This window comes from Penaeus monodon, chromosome 22 (assembly GCF_015228065.2).
Source record: "Penaeus monodon isolate SGIC_2016 chromosome 22, NSTDA_Pmon_1, whole genome shotgun sequence".
Lineage (NCBI taxonomy): Eukaryota > Metazoa > Arthropoda > Malacostraca > Decapoda > Penaeidae > Penaeus > Penaeus monodon.
Genome location: NC_051407.1, coordinates 7,715,022 through 7,715,356, shown reverse-complemented (window position 1 = coordinate 7,715,356; position 335 = coordinate 7,715,022).

Below are 335 nucleotides of genomic sequence, written 5' to 3'. Positions count from 1 at the left end.
AAGGTAAACTGACTGGTCGTTTCTAATTCTTATTTTTCAAGATGCACAGGGCAGGTCATCACTAAAAATAGTGCCACTCTGTGCAGGAAATTACTCTTTGTGAAAATGAATCGAAGGGAGAGGAAGGTCATAAAACACGCTAAGGAGTAACGTTTTGGTGAAAGAACGAGGAAGAAGCGTACTTACTCCATGTCAGAAATTTAATTCCATCAATAAATTTTATGTTGCCATTGACATACATCTTCTAGAAACTGTGAATGTGAAACTAGAATATTATGCAACTCGTATGATTAATATTCGAGTTAGGATTGCATGCATAAATTGATAAATGTATT